Source organism: Meles meles, chromosome 16 (assembly GCF_922984935.1).
Source record: "Meles meles chromosome 16, mMelMel3.1 paternal haplotype, whole genome shotgun sequence".
Taxonomy (NCBI): domain Eukaryota; kingdom Metazoa; phylum Chordata; class Mammalia; order Carnivora; family Mustelidae; genus Meles; species Meles meles.
The window spans coordinates 56,270,600-56,286,166 of NC_060081.1; the positions used below are offsets into that span (position 1 = coordinate 56,270,600).

General features: G+C 44.9%; 1 pseudogene; it reads left to right on the top strand.

The window, feature by feature from the left end:
- Window positions 1-13,364: 13,364 nt before the first annotated feature.
- On the top strand, window positions 13,365-13,806 carry LOC123926981 (annotated as a pseudogene).
- Window positions 13,807-15,567: the final 1,761 nt, after the last annotated feature.

A 15,567-nucleotide genomic window follows, 5' to 3' on the forward strand; every position in this document is an offset into this window, starting at 1 on the left:
AATGGCCAAAAAATGTCAGGGAAATGGGAAGTGAGGAATCTTCACGGACTGCTGGTGGGGTAAGGATCAGAGGCAGAATGACTATGAAGCTCATGAAGGTTCAGGACCCCTCGCTTGCTTGGACTCGTGTGAGTGCCAAGAATTCTAGAACATTCTAACTAGGAAGAGGAAACAAGGTTGCAACCAGGAAACTTTAGTAAATAAGCGTTTCAGACTCACTATCTTAAAAGGTCCCAGTAATCTATTAGAAGTTCTCATTCTCAATACATATCCACTTTCGGACCTAATTTTGAATTTGTAATTTTATGTGCTTCTTGAAAAGAATCCCAAAATTCTAAAAGTAGCAGGACCCACAAAACCTAGCTCCTACCCTGAGATGGAAGCAGCCATTCCGGGAAGGATCTAATGAGGTGTATTACAATTATGTGTAAGCATTTGTTGTGATCCAGAAATTCTAAGCCTGGGAACATGTTCCAGAGAAATCCCCATACTTTCCCCAAAGGAATATGTTGAGGGCTCTCATAAGCTGAGAATTAGATGCACACAAACAAATATGGTTGAGTGTTGAAAACCAGTGCTCACTATAATGGTATCACCACTTTGGAAGTCAGTTTGATGGGGATTTTGTTTTGTTTGGTTTTTTTTTTTAAGATTTATTTATTTTAGAGAAAGATGTGGGGAGAAGAGGCAGAAGGGGAGAGAAAGGGAGAGAATCTCAAGCAGGCTCCACATTTAGCACAGAGCCCGATGTGGGGCTCAATCCCAGGACCCTGAGGTCATGACCCGAGCCAAAACCCAAAGTGGGCTGCTTAACCCACTGAGCCACCCAGGCACCCTTGTTTTTTGTTTTTGTTTTTGTTTGATGGTTTCTTATAAAGTTGAACACACTTCCCATACAATCCAGCAACTCCATTCCTAGGTATTTATCCAAGATAGTTACGTCAACACCAAAAAGTGTACATAAGTGTTCACAGCAGCTTTATTTGTCATATGTACAAACAACTTAAATATCCATCAAATAACAAAGAAATAAATGGCAGTTTATCCATATAATAGAACACCACTCGGCAATAAAGAAGCATTCTCTGGCGCCAGACACAGTATGCAGGAATCTAAAAAGCACTGGACTGAGCGAAAGAAGCTAGACCAAAAGAGAATATGCTGGGTAAATCTACTTGTATAAAACTCTAGAAAGGATAAATCTAATCTACAGTGACCAAAAAAACCCACATCAGTGGTTGCCTGGGGCTGGTGGGAGGAGATGGGCATTGACTGAGATGCGACACCATAGAACTTTTAGGATGATGAAAATGTTCTATACGCAGCTGTCAAAACATCAAAATTTACATGCCTAAAATGGGTGCATTTTATTTTATGGCAATTATAGCTGAGTAAAGTTGACTTCTTCAAAAACTAGTGCTGATTTTAAAAGATAAGCAACAGAATGAAATACATGACCTAAAACCACTTACATAAAATAAAAATGCATACACTCTAAAAAGGTACATATTAAAACATTAGAGGAGTTGCCTATGCCGGACGTGGATGGGAGTTGATTGTGGGGATAAAAATCAATAAATCAGTAAAAATCAAACAAGAGAAGGGCTTCACCTAAAACCAACAATGACAAATTTGCTGTAAATAACTCAATCGTTGCAACAGAAAACTCAAAGAAAAAAGTGCTCTTTGACGAGAAGCTTTCTTCTAAGGATTACTAGTGAGGACATCAGCCCTGTGGACTGGAACGCATTTCCTTTCCTTCCAGAAAGGGTGGCTGAAAAGAAACCCAAGGTGCCACTTGAGTTCACAAGGCTCAGGGCAAAACCAAAGGCACAACTTCTTCCATTCTTGAGGAAGGAGACTGTTTCTAGAGTGGGGAAAGACTGGAGAGAGAGGCGAGTGACTCATGGGAGCCCTACTCCTGCAGAATCTTTAGTCCTGAAGGGACTTCCTTTGTACATCCAAAGAACACTTAAAGGCACAGAGCTTCTCCTACACTAAACTGTTTCGAGATCTCCTTCTCCTCCCATAAAGAACTTCATCATAACCCTGCGTGCTTCTTCTCGGGGATGCTGATTCGAAGACTAGTGGCCTAATGCAGGAATGACCTGAATCCGTTATGTGCATTATTTAACACCATCAACACTGGTTTTCAGCTATAGAGGAGACTCGCATAAAAAGACTGCTTCCATCTACATATTGCTTCATTGCAGTTTTGGGGGGTGGAGGGAAAAGGAAGGTGGTGGGGAAAGAGGATGAGCCTCCTGGCCCACGTGAGACTTGGAGATTTTCTGGCTTTCTATCGTTATGTCTATTACTTTCCAGCCCTATGGCTCCTGGTGCCACGTGTGGTTAGGGATGGCAGTGGTCATGCTGGCACTTTTTCTTCAAGTATCTTGAAATGATGTGTGACCATCTATCACCAGGGCCAGTGTGCGGGAATTAAAAAAAAAAAAAAAAAAGAATGCTTTGAAACCAAACAAATCTGGATTTAAATCCTCACTTTACCACTTACCAGCCGTGTGACTTTTTTAAAAGTTTCTATTTAAATTCCGTTAGTGAACATACAGTGTAATGTTAGTTTCAGATGTATAATACAGTGATTCAGCACTTCCTTACAACACCCCTCGCTCATCCGGGTGCGTGTGCTCTAACCCCCATCACCCGTTTCACCCATCCCCCACCGCCCCGTGACTATCTGTTTGTTCTCTAGACTTAAGTCTGTTTCTCCATTTGCCTCTCTCTTTTTTGCCCCTGTGCTACATTGTTTTGTTTCTTAAATCCCACATAGAAGTGAAATCATATGGTATGTGTCTTTCTCTGACTTACTTGGTTTAGCATTACACTCTCTAGCCATGTCTTTGCAAATGGCAAGATTTCATTCTTTGTGGCTGAATAATATTCATGTATATATCATATATATATATATCATGCATATGATATATATATATGTATGTATGTATATCACTATCCACGTGACTTTGAACAAACCAGTTAATGTCTTTGAACCTTAGTCTGTCGCTCCTAATACGGAGACAATGCTGCTGAGCCCAGAGGTTTGCTGTGAAGGTGAGTAAGGTAATATTTGTAAAGCCCCTAGAACAGAGTAGAAGAGTCCGGCATAGAGGAGAGCCCCGCTGACTGGTCGCTCTCGGTATCTACCAGGAATTCTCATCTGCCTTGACTTCTTGGAGCGTTTGACGGTTGACCTCTTTCCTCCCTGCAGCTCTCCTGGCTCCTCCCTTGTCGACACCATCAGTGTTCCAGAAAGGGGGCAAAGATTGTCAACGATCCTGAGAACTCTCTGCTCTCTGTGCTTTTTCAAATCAAGGTTGAAAATTTCAAAACTACCTAAACTAATTTCAAGTCTAAGATCCAGAGTGTTTACCCAGAATGCAGGCTCAAGGACAGATCTGTCCTTTGGGTCTGAAGCACATACAATGTATCTTTCCTTTGGCACTTCGGGAAAAGAGTCAGCAGAGCATGCTTCCAAGGGTATCCCTGTTTCTAGCTCTCTTGGGCCTCCCAAGATGACTTCACTGCTTCTTTACTGTGACCCAGACATTTCTAGAAGCTGCTCTTTCTCTCAATGCATCATTTCATTTGCCTTCTTTCCAGGAATCGACCACTGCTGTCTCCAGGTGGGGTCACGTTTCCATCCCTCCTAGAACATCTTTCTCTAACTGCCCCCACCCCACAACTTACACCCCCTGTGCAGGCCATTTTCAGTTTCCTCTGGACTGGTGCTCGGGACACACTGGCAGAGGAATTATCTAAGGGCCATCCTGTCCCTAAAATGCTTACAGCTTCTACAGGAAAATGGAAAAGAATTATTTTTAGATGAACTTCCAAAAATATTTCAGAAATGATTGCCAAATGAATCAGAGCTTGATTGAGCATCTACTATGAACAAGGTACTCTGTTGAACATCAGAAATGCAAAACCGCATAGGATATTGTTCCCTAATAGCAAACTGTATTAGGGTAAAGGAGATTACGATGCAGTGGTGGGGTGAAGGAGGGCTTGGGGGGAGACTCTTGGTGGCTTAGAAGAACAAAGGTTTATTTTTCACTCGTGCTGCGTTTCCACTGCAAGCTGGCTGGAGACCCTGCTCCGCATCTTCTAACTCAGGAATCCAGACTGATGGATAGCCCCTCAATGGCTGCTGATCACCACAGCAGAGAAAAAATAGCTCTGGTGGGTCCTGAACTGCTCCTTACATGCCTGGACGTTGGAAGTAAGAGGCAGCTTGTGTAACTCCCTGGGTTACAACCGTGACATGGCCCCATCCAACCACTAGAGGGCCAAGAAGTGCGATCCCACCACAGGCCTAGAGTCTGGAAAGCAGGAAATACATCATCACAGTGGTCAGGAGGAATGACCACAAGAATAAAAACAATACAGTTGTCTGTGCCACATCAAAATAAAAAACAAAGAACAAACAAAAGAAAATTCCAATAGAATAGATAATGGACAACCAACAAAGTCCAGGGTGGTCAGCAAAGCTTGGTGGAGGAACTTCCTGGAGCCTTGAAGGAAGACAGGTTTCAGAGAAATGGCAGAGGGGAGGGTGTGAGAGCGTACTGAAGGTAGGGGTGTGGTGGGAACAGAGCAGTGGTGGCTGGCATGCTTGTGAGCCATTTGGAAACTGAAAAAACACTGCATGCCTATAGCTGGGAGTTCATTCACCATATAATGTTGCAGAGTCGCATAGTCATAAGAATTTTAAAGTCTTGAATGCACATATAAGAAACTTAGACTTGGATCTGGGGTCCAGATCAGGAAATCGAGAAAGGCTGAGATGGTAGGGCTCTGGTCCCTCCTCCCTTCTCCCTTCCAGCTTTAACCTGAGCATCTTTCCTTTCATCTGTTTGATGCATGGAATTCCACGCAAGTTTTGGGGGTTTTTTTGTTGTTTTTTTTTTTATTAAAAGATTTTATTTCTTTTGTTTGACAGACAGAGATTACATGTAGGCAGAGAGGCAGGAGAGAGAGAGGAGGAAGCAGGCTCCCTGCTGAGCAGAGAGCCCCATGTGGGGCTCAATCCCAGGACCCTGGGATCATGACCTGAGCCGAAGGCAGAGGCTTTAACCCACTGAGCCACCCAGGCGCCCCAAGTTTTTGTTTTTAAGAAGTTTTCTGCTGTCTGGGGCACCTGGGTATCTCAGTGGGTTAAGCCTCTGCCTTCGGCTCAGGTCATGATCCCAGGGTCCTGGGATCAAGCCCCACATCGGGCTCTCTGCTCAGCGGGGAGTCTGCTTCCTCCTCTCTCTCTGCCTGCCTCTCTGCCTACTTGTGATCTCGCTCTGTCAAATAAATAAAATATTTTTTTAAAAAAATAAGTAAAATTTTAAAAAAATAGCATATATTGCAAAAAATCATTGTGTCAGTTACACAAAGTGGCAAACACTCTCTCCTTGACCAAACTCCGCTCAGCCTCCCCTGAACTCTTTCTCATCTGGGTCTCAACTTTTAGGCTTCCTGGTTTGAGAAGCTATTAAGGCCATGACAGTAGAATAGGATACTGTTTTTAAAAAGAAGAAAAAAAAAAGAACGAGGAAAAAAACTTCAATGAATAAAAGTACAAAAATTAAATTCCCAGAAATTAGATTAAATGAAAGAGATCAAAGCAGTAGGGGAAAATAGAAGAAAATGAGAGAATTAGTCAGTAAATCCCACATTGGAAAAATAAGAATTCCAGAAATCAGGATCAAGAAACACAAAGGACAGGAAATCATTAAAGACATAAGTCAAGAAAAAAATGTCCTAGGATTGAAGGGCCTGTGTTTCCAGACCAATGGGGAGAGCTCAAGAGAACTGATTAAAATAATCCTACAAGGGGCCCCTGGGTGGCTCAGTGGGTTAAAGCCTCTGCCTTCGGCTCAGGTCACGGTCTCAGGGGTCTGGGGTCGAGCCTCACATCAGGCTCTCTGCCCAGCAGGGAGCCTGCTTCCTTTCCTCTCTCTCTGCCTACTTGTGATCTCTGTCTGTCAAATAAATAAATAAAATCTTAAAAAAAAAATCCTACAAAAAAATTAGGCCCATCATCATGAAATTTCAATACCCTATAGTGAAGAGAACATTGTAAAAGCTTTCAGAGAGAAAGCACAGTTTATATACAAAAGACGATCTTCAGAAGGGCCTCCAGTTTCTCCATGATGACCCTAGATGTTGGAAGGCCATGAAGTGCTGCCTTCAAAATTTTGAGAGAAAATCATTTCTAATATGGAATGAGCGACCACGCTATTAGCTAGGTGTGAGATTGGTCCCTCAAGGTCAGACAGTTTCCAGAAGCCATCAGGAGGTGCTGTGCCAAAAGTAAAGGACTAGATCAGGAAAGGCCTAGGATCTGGAAAGCAGGGGTTCATCTCAGAAGGAAATCAAAGAGAATCTCCCAGGAAGATGTAAATGGAGACCCAGGAGCACCCCAGGTCAGCAGGCATGGAGGCACCCACCTCAGTGTGGAGCAGGTGTGGGGGTCCGGGGCCCAGGTCTCCAGGCAGATAAAATTGATAAGGTACCTAATGAATCTGGACATGCTCAGAGGAAACGACAGATAGCTAACTTCTCCCTCTTCAGAGTAGGAATTCCATGGGTAATACCTAAAACTGGGGGGGGGGGTGGACAATAACAAGTAAGCATCTTATTTATAGATACAGAAGTGACATCCAAAGAAACAACCAGAGGATATGAACGTGGTTTTCTTTGGAGAGCAAGAAATGGAGAAAGGTGTGTGGCGCCTATACTTCTTTATAGTCTCTTATTCAAAGCTGACTCTGAAAAGCATGTGGGTATGTGGGTTTGACGAAAATTTCAACTAAGTACCAAAGATTAGGGGCACCCAGGGGCGCCTGCGTGGCTCAGTGGGTTAAAGCCTCTGCCTTCAGCTCAGGTCATGATCCCAGGGTCCTGGGATCGAGCCCCACATCGGGTTCTCTGCTCAGCGTGAAGCCTGCTTTCCTCTCTCTCTGCCTGCCTCTCTGCCTACTTGTGATCTCTGTCTGTCAAATAAATAAATAAAATTTAAAAAAAAATTAGGGGCGCCTGGATGGCTCAGTGGGTTAAAGCCTCTGCCTTCAGTTCAGGTCATGATCTCAGGGTCCTGGGATCAAGCCCCGCATCAGGCTCTCTGCTCAGCAGGAAGCCTGCTTCCCCCTCTCTCTCTGCCTGCCTCTCTGCCCACTTGTGATCTCTCTGTCAAATAAATAAATAAAAATATTTTAAAAAATTAAAATAAGGGGCACCTGGGTAGTTCAGTTGGTTAAGCGTCTGTCATCATCTGTCAGGCTCTGTACTCAGCAGGGATTCTGCTTATCCCTCTCCCTCTGCCCCTCCCCTGACTCACTCTCTCTTTCCCTCTCTCTCTCTCTCAAATACATAAATAAAATCTTTTTTTTTTAATTAAAATCGGGGTGCCTGGGTGGCTCAGTGGGTTAAAGCCTCTGCCTTCAGCTCCGGTCGTGATCCCAGAGTCCTGGGAGGAGCCCTGCATGGGGCTCTCTGCTCAGCAGGGACCCTGCTTCCCCCGCTCTCTCTGCCTGCCTCTCTGCCTACTTGTGATCTGTCTGTCAAATAAAATAAATAAAATCTTTTAAAAAAATTAAAATAATATACATGGAGAGAAACAGTGGACTAAGAACTGGGCCTGGAAATAAACACAATTTTCTGCTTAACTCTTCAGCTTCTATAACAATCTCAGAACATAGGACCCCCTTGTCACATTATCTATGCCAGCTTTTTATTGGAAATATAAATACATATATAATAATACATAAATACAATATGTGTTTCTAGTCATATAAGTGACAGTCCAGGAGGCAAGGAGCTATTTGCAAGCCTGTGTGCAGCCCAGCAGGTAATCCTAGCATCTGCTCGTGTTAGTTATGTGAATGGCATTGGGCGAATCACTTCACCGGTCTGAGCCTCAGTTTCCCTATGCATGAAATACAAGTGAGAGCCATAACTACCTCTCAGGTTGGTCTAAAGGAACAGATAAGGGAACAGGTGCACCCAGCTCGTAGTAAGTCCATTTCCTCTCCTGTACGTACTTCCTTACCCAAGCTTCTTCTACCTGAGTTTGATTAGCTGTACGAAGAGACAAATACAGAAAACAGCCAAAGGTATTTTAATAAAGCTCAAGAATCTGCTAGGGTCAGACTCAGGGCAGGGTTCTCTTCATTTTGGTGCCCTCGGGCTTCAAGAATCAATTCGCTTCTGCGACACATCTGGCTGGAACCCGGGCTTCAGATTGCCTGGTTTCCCACTCACACAGAGGTTCCCACTGTCAAGAATAGGACAATGGCCAATTCAATAGAGATCATCGCAATAGATTGGACTTACCGCTTAGAGCCAGGAGTCCAAAACGATATTTAGGAAAAACTAACTTCTCCAAATGAGACTGACAAAATGAATTCAGTATCTTGTGAGCTGACAAGCTAAGACAGAGTCAAGCATTTAGCCTGCTTCTCCTCTCTGAACCTCTAAATCCTAAGGTACCCAAATAGGAGATGCAGCGAAGTGTCTCTTCTGTTAAGAGTTCATGGCCAAAATTAGCAAGACAGGAAACAACGTGTGTTGGAGAGGATGTGGAGAAAGGGGAACCCTCTTACACTGTTGGTGGGAATGCAAGTTAGTGCAGCCACTTTGGAGAACAGTGTGGAGATTCCTGAAGAAATTAAGAATAGAGCTTCCCTACGACCCTGCAATTGCACTGCTGGGTATTTACCCCAAAGATACAGATGTAGTGAAAAGAAGGGCCATCTGTACCCCAATGTTTATTGCAGCAATAGCTACGGTCGCCGAACTGTGGAAAGAACCAAGATGCCCTTCAACGGATGAATGGATAAGGAAGATGTGGTCCATATACACTATGGAGTATTATGCCTCCATCAGAAAGGACGAATACCCAACTTTTGTAGCAACATGGACGGGACTGGAAGAAATTATGCTGAGCGAAATAAGTCAAGCAGAGAGAGTCAAGTATCATATGGTCTCACTTATTTGTGGAGCATAACAAATAACATGGAGGACATGGGGAGATGGAGAGGAGAGGGAGTTGAGGGAAACTGGAAGGGGAGATGAACCATGAGAGACTATGGACTCTGAAAAACAACCAGAGGGTTATGAAGGGGCGGCGGGGGGGTGGGGGGGGTGGGAGGTTCAGGAACCAGGTGGTGGGTAATAGGGAGGGCACGTACTGCATGGAGCACTGGGTGTGATGCCAAAACAATGAACACTGTTATGCTGTAAATAAACAAATAAAAATAAATAAATTAAAAAAAAAGAGTTCAGTACTCATAAATGAATACTCTTCCCTACGCGTTCGTTCGGATGGCCTACCCCCTGCCTTCCTTCAAGTCTCTGTTCAAATGTTCTCTTTTTAGGGGCGCCTGGGTGGCTCAGTGGGTTAAAGCCTCTGCCTTCGGCTCGGGTCATGGTCCCAGGGTCCTGGGATCGAGCCCCGCGTCGGGCTCTCTGCTTGGCAGGGAGCCTGCTTCCTCCTCTCTCTCTGCCTGCCTCTCTGCCTAGTTGTGATTTCTCTCTGTCAAAGAAATAAAAATTTAAAAAAAAATGTTCTCTTTTCAGTGAGACATTCCAGTAATATCCCTTTTTGAATTGCAAATCTGCCTCCCTTGACATTTGCTACCTCTTTCCTACTTAACTCTGCTCATCGCCTTCCCCAAAGAACCAAGAGAACAGAGATTTTGCCTAGTTGGTTGGTGGTTGGTTCATTGGTTAGTAGGTGGGTAAGTTGGTTGGTTGGCAGTTGGTTGGTTGGTTGGTGGGTTGCCTGGTTAGTTAGATGGTTCACTGCTCTGTCTCCAGGACCTGCCCCAGTATTTGCTGAACAAATAAATTATTTAACCAAAGAAAGGCATAGTCACTACCCCCTAAATTCAGCTGCAGTCATGGGAAGGAGAAGGGGAACAGGTTAAAAGGAGAGACCCTGGAAGACTAAACATTTACCCAAAGCAGAATAAATTCATCTAAGAGCTGCTTTAAACTGGAAAAGATGGATATAATTATCTTCTCAGTTTATGTACGGCCCCCACCCACCCACCCAGTGCCATGTCAATGTCCAACCGTCCTGTCAGTGGGAGGGAAGTTCCTGGAAAATTCAGATGAGTTCTAGAAAATAGAGAAGCTACATTTGTTGCACAACAGAATTTCAGTCTTGACCCCTCAACCTAATATAGGATTTCAAATTAGGAAATGAGTAAAATGGGGACACCTGGGTGGCGCAGTCAGTTAAGCATCAGACACTTGATTTCACCTCAGGTCACGATCTCAGGGTCGTGAGACTGAGCCCTGTGTCCGGCTCTGTGCTGGGCGTGGAGTCTGTTTAAGATTCTCTCTCTCTAAAACAACTATCATATTATCTCCCTGATATGAGGACGTGGAGATGCAACATGGGGGGTTAGGGGGATAGGAGAAGAATAAATGAAACGAGATGGGATTGGGAGGGAGACAAACCATAAGTGACTCTTAATCTCAAAACAAACTGAGGGTTGCTGGGGGGATTGCTGGGGGGAGGGGGTTGGGAGAGGGGGAGTGGGGTTATGGACATTGGGGAGGGTATGTGCTATGGTGAGTGCTGTGAAAAATAAAAAATTAAAAAAAAATAAATACTATCATGATTTCTAAAAAAAAAAAAAAGATTCTCTCTCTCTCTCTCATCCTCTGCCCCTCCCCCACCCTTTCTCCCTCTCTAAAAAAGAAATGAGTAAATTAGAACAGAATTAACAAATGGTGGAACAAGGTCTAACTCAGGATTTGGAGGTGCTTCCCTCTTCCCCACGCAAGTGGTGCTTCATGCATGTGTCTAACATGAACAGACACGAGCCATCCATTCAGACCCTGACCCTGTGGAAAGATTGGAGCGATGCCGAGGGTGGTAGGAGTAGAAGTTTCTGTCAGATTGGAAAGAGGACATGGTGCTACCACCTTGGGCTGGGCGAGTTTGACAAGGACTCTTCGCTACTTAAAACCTTTCCAAGGCTATGGTACAGGGACTGGCACAGACAGGCAATGGTGGTTGTGAGATCCCGTCTTCCCTAAGGCAGCTATGAATGGTGCGAAAGCCAAGTGATTTCAGGGACTAGTGTGAGAAAAGGTCGCTATTGCCTCCCTTCTTTCCTGCTTTCCCTGTCCTCCCCCACGCTCCTCACGCACCAGATCTCCTCCCCTGGCCCCTGGAGCTGACCAAAGAGAGGAGGTCTTGGGGGAGTGGGGGCTGATAGAAAAACCTGAGAGTTTCCCTTGGCACCTAAGGCTGGGTGCCAGCTCTCCTCTTATTGGGGCTTAGAAAATAAAGAGGCTACATTTGTTGCATCAAATTTCAGCCTGTTCCATGTTGAACCCTCAACCTGATTTATTATTCTAAACCGAAGAATGAGACATTGAAACTCAGAGGAGCCAAATCATTTGCTGAGGATGTCACAGAGCTAGCAAATGGTAGGGCAGGGTCTCTCCCAGGATTTGGGGGCTCTTCTCTCTTTCCCAGATGAGTGGTGTTTCACGTTGCCACCCCGCCAGCCCTTCCTCCCAGGCGTCAGAGTGCCCTGGCTGAGATCCACTCTCTACCCTATCCCTCCCCTGAAGAGCTCTGGGTTACCTGAAATGACCTGGGACACGAGCACCAGGACAGACAAGGTTGGCAAAAAGGGCTTCGTCACTTCAGGCTCAGAGTCTAGTTTCTGGTCGGACGAAGTGACAAGCCAAGGAGGAGAGGTCTGGACTCTCAGCTCCCTCTAATCAACTGGAACACACGCCATTTACACCCGCCTCAGTTTCCCAGGTTGTGCTCAGCCCTGGAACAGCCTGTGTCCCTCAGAGCTCTCAGTCATCACCCCAACTCCCCACACCCACAGTGGGACCAACACCCCTGAGCTGACACGCCCCCCTCTGTCCACTTTCACCTTCTAGAGACTAGCAAGGAGAAATCCCACCACAGCCAGAAAGATTGTTTTAATATGTCAGCCCTTTTTATAACTCCACTTGAAACCCTCCAAGACTCCATTCATGCACGGTCTTTTTATTTACTATGGCCCCAGAGTCCTGCATGATCCGATCTAGAATTCCACCATTACCACGGCTGGAATGTACGTGAAGTTAGCTCCTTTTTTCGGACGTAGTTTTCCAGTTTGGGAGCAAAAGAGCAGAGAAGGAAAGACATTCATTCAGACCTTGGGAAGAATATGTCTATCAAATATTTTTCCTCTCTAAGAGAAGAGGCCCCACCAATGCCCCGCTCTGTGTCAGGGAGGATTTGGGCATTGAGGAGGAGAGACAAGTGAAAATATTCAGCTCTTGGTGCTGGCTCACTGGCAGTGGGACCCGGGGAAGGACACTGGTTCCTTCTCTGGGCTTCAGTCTCACCGATGAGCAGATTGGAAGAGCCGGGCTGTAGGGACCAAGCCAGTCCTCATACACCGTTGTTCTCTGGATGCCGAAAATCAGGGCGAATGGAATGCTGCGGAACGTCATGTTTTTGCCAACAGAGGTCCTGTCTTTTCACTTTTGCCTGGAATGCAATGTCTGGAACAAACAGTACGGGTCATCTACGGTACCCTGAACGGGAAGAGTGGCCGTATTTTGAGGAGTCCTGGGAGGCTGGCGCTCCCGTGTTTGTGTAAAGACCAGGCTGCCTGCCCATGACACTTGTGGTTTCTTCATCACCTTAAGGTGCCTCATGGGCTACCAGGTTCCCCCCCAGCACACCTGTGGTCGCCGGCAGACACTGCCTCTGACAACACCGGCACCCCCGACAAGGTGGTGTTGGAGACCCAGGCAAATGTTTTAAGGAAGGCACCCCAGCCTGGGTATCTTTCTGGAAAAGCTATAAACAGCCCCTCATTACCACGACCAACAGCCGCCCACGATCTCTTCTCACAGTCGGCTTCCTGGAATCTTGAAGCTGTCCAGATCACAGTGGCATTCAGCCTTAGAGGCTTCTGTGCAGCCCAAAGCGTGCCGGGGTCCCACTTGGAACATTTCCCAACAGTAACCCTTAGCACCTCTTATTTCCATATTTATTCAAGACTTGAAATATACAGCAGAAATGTCCTCTTTTTCAACAACGTCCTTGGCTGGAGTTGGAGATGGGGTCAGATGGGCTAGAACATGTGATCCTTTTTCTTTTTTTTTTTTCTTTTTTATGTCTTCAGGGGTCAATTCAGCATCCCAAAGAAGGCAAGTGAGTACACTAAAAGTTTGCACGCCTCCGACGACGCGCATGCACTGACCCTCCCCACGCCCCCCCCCCCCACCCCCCTGCTGCCGCTCCTGGTGCTGCTCTGTGCTCGGTCCAGGAGGACCTGGGACACCTCTTTGGTCAAGTGACACCTGAGACTCTGGCACTCACCATGACCAATGAAAAGCCCAAGAAAGGAGTCAAGATTGAGAACAATGGTCCTACTAACCTGACAGTGGCGAGGCAGGATGGTTCACTGTGCAGTTTAAGATTAAGAGGCTACATCAAATTCTACAAACTTGTGTATAAATGAATGTGTATAAAATTGGCAGGCTACAAACTATTTTTTTTTTTTTGTCCAGCATAATTGCAAATAAATTCTGTGTGGTAGAGAAAACAGCTGTACAGGTTATGGTAAAAAAAAAAAAAAATTAAGAGGCTACACACTCAGTAAACTCGTGAAAACCCATTGTCAACGACAGGGTTTGTCTATGCCACAGATCAGGTTCCGGTTTGATGGGCAGCCAATCAATGAAGCAGACCCACCTGCACAGCTGGAAATGGAGGATGAAGATAGAACTGATGTATTCCAGCAGCAGACAGGTGTCTACTAAGAAGGGAACCTGTTATTTACTCTAAAACTCAACTCTGTTCTTCTAGACCAGGAAGACATTCTCCATGAGAAAACTGCAGTTTGGTTCCACCACATCCTGACTACTACAGTATCATTTTCTCAATTCTTTCATTGTCCCCTTCCCCATTCCTTTATTGCACATGAGGTAACTGTGTACGCGCACAAGTATATTGCATTTTTTTAACTAAATGGCCAAGGCTATGTTTTAATTGACATCAAATGGAGAAAATACCCCATAGGACGGGGTCTGTATTTTGCATCTGTGAAAATACCCCCTCTCTCTATTCATGGCATGTTCATTCAGCTCTTATCTTTTTATTCTGGTAAGTTATTTTTCTCTCACTGTTTAACGACAAAAAAAAAAGAGCAACATAAAAATCCTTGCATACCTTGTTCAATTGGAGAATTTTAATGGTTTTCATTTATCATTATAAAACCAAGGACAATGTTATAACTTTTTTGTACATAGCTGTTACATGTAAGGCAATGTCTTTAAGCACGGATGAATTACTCTAAATGAAATGAATCCTAGGGGCTCCTGGGTGGCTTAGTCATTAAGCGTCTGCCTTCAGCTCGGGTCATGATCCCAGGGTCCTGGGATGGAGCCCCGTATCCAGCTCCCTGTTCAGCGGAAAGCCTGCTTCTCCCTCTCTCTCTGCAGCTCCCCCTGCTTGTGTTCCCTCTCTTGCTGTTTCTCTGTCAAATAAATAAATAAAAATCTTAAAAAAAAAAGAAAGAAATGAATCCTAGATCATTTTCCCTTCAACTCAAGCGTCCTGTTGTTTAAATAAACTTCTTCCGAAAAAAAGAAAAAGAAAAAGTTTGCATACCTAAATGACCTGTAGGACATTTTTTTTTCTTTAGAAAAAAAGGAACAAGGGCAGAGATGTTTCCATTTGAGCAGAAACAACAATGTTCCTTGTTCATTGTCATAAACACCTAAAGATACATTAGTGTCTTAGTAATAATAAACTTGACATGATGATGTATCCGTTTCCCAGAACTGCCACTGCAAAGGACCACAACCTGGGAGACTTAAAATAACAGAAATTTTTTTTCTAAGATGTTTGATTTATATATTTGAAAGAGAGAGCGCATGAGCAGGGAAGGGGCAGAAAGAGAAGGAAAAGCAGACTCCCCACTGAGCTGGGAGCCCATCTTGGGGCTCAATCCCAGGACCCTGGGATCATGACCTGAGCCAAAGGCAGACACTTAACTGACTGAGCCACCCTCTTTTTTTTTGAAAGGTGCCCCCCCCTTTTTTCCTTTTAAAGATTATTTATTTCTTTATTTATTTGAGAGAAAGAGAGAGCAAAATTTTCTTCTCTCACACTTCTGGAGACTAGAAGTTCAAAACCAGTGTTGGCAGGATCGCTTCCTCCTTGGGGGCTCCGGGGAAAATCTGTTCTACACTTCTCTCCTAGCTTCTGGCAGTTGCCTACTGTCCCTTGGCCTACAGCTGTGTCACCCCAGTCTCTGCTTCCATTGTCGCACGGCTTCTCCCTGAGGGTCTCTGTCCAAATTTCCCTCCTTTCCCAGCCCAGTCCGATCCAGTACAACTTCACTTTAACTGGATTACATCTGCAAAGACCCTATTTCCTGATAAATCACATTCACAGATGCTTAGGGTTGGGATTTGAACATCTCTCTTTTAGGGGCTGGGGGGGGGGGCGCGTGCAATTCAATCCACAACAGACAGCTTTTTAAAATTCCTATTATGAGTAATATTGAACATCTTTTC